Source organism: Vitis riparia, chromosome 18 (genome assembly GCF_004353265.1).
Source record: "Vitis riparia cultivar Riparia Gloire de Montpellier isolate 1030 chromosome 18, EGFV_Vit.rip_1.0, whole genome shotgun sequence".
Taxonomy (NCBI): domain Eukaryota; kingdom Viridiplantae; phylum Streptophyta; class Magnoliopsida; order Vitales; family Vitaceae; genus Vitis; species Vitis riparia.
The window spans coordinates 38,742,764-38,744,177 of NC_048448.1; positions in this window are offsets into that span (position 1 = coordinate 38,742,764).

A 1,414-nucleotide genomic window follows, 5' to 3' on the forward strand; every position below is an offset into this window, starting at 1 on the left:
AAGCCTAAGAACAACAATCTCGCAAATGTGAAATATGCAAGAAATATAATGAGAAAATTGAGATCTATGACATGCTTCAATACACAAAGATATAATGGAATTTATGAGGTTGCTGGTACCTATGATTCCAGTGATCACTACCAATTCACTGGTCACTGATCACTAATCACCGATAACCACAACCAACCCACAACAGGACGTTGCTATTATCTCATATGAACATAGACTATTTAGCACTTTTGTGTTATGCCAAATGCAAAAAAAACGTGTGTTGGACATGAAAGAAACCAGCATTGCAGCCTTGCAGGGCAATGTTGGTGTGCGGTTGCTATGTCGAGAGCCTGTTCCTAGAAGACATTTGGCATCAAAGACATTTGCCAGACAGTGTTCTTGTTCCTAGAAAATAGATATCCTGTTCCTAGAAGATGCCTTAATTCTGAAGCTAGGAAAAAGGGTACTTGGTTCCAGAATGAAGCCATACTTATTATTTAGTTATTTTAGTAATAGTAGTAGAAAAAGTAGTCTACCAAATGTGTTATATATGTTTGGAATGAAGCAAATTTGCAGCAGTTAATATACATAGGCTTTAGGGTGTGAACAGACTTACAAGGCAACCACCTTTTTTCCTCTCTTCATTTTCCCCTTCTCTTTTTATTCTTTTCTTTCTATCAAACTTTGGTATCAAAGAGTGAACAACTCGAGAAATTGAATTTCAAGAATCAAATTCAGACAAACAGTAGGCTGCTGCTAATATCATCAGCATGGAATCTAATATCAGCATCCTATTTGTCTAGAATTTCATATTTGCACCATCTAGTGTTCCTTGATCTTCTAGATTTTTGGTGAGTCTAGTAGTGATAAAATTGGAGAGCTCAATAAAGAAGAAATTAACAAACTCGAAAATCTCCTCAATTCCCTCGGAAAAAACTTTAAGTACATGCTCATTAGCTCAATCAGGTAGGTACATGGTCTCTTATTCTTTTAGTGCCACAAGTTGTCATTCTTCTAGTCCTTGGGTCATAGACTCTAGAGCTACAAATCATATAACACATACAACAATAAAATTCAGCGTTTTATCCCATGTCCTAGAAACAGTAAAATAACTATTGCAAATGATTCACCTATGACTGTTGTTGGATAAGGCACAATACATTTAATACCTTCTCTTCCTTCAAAGAATGTGTTACATGTCCCAAAATTACCTACTAACCTCCTGTCCATCCATCAAATCACCAAAGATTGAAATTGCAAAGTAACTTTCTTTTCCACACACTGTATTCTTTGGGATCAGGATACAGGGAGGACAATTGAATTTGCTAAGGAAAGACATGGGCTCTACTATCTTGAAGATTTGAATGAAAAAAAGGAAAATGACAATGTGGACCTGCATTTTTCACGTGCATCTCCACTAGTC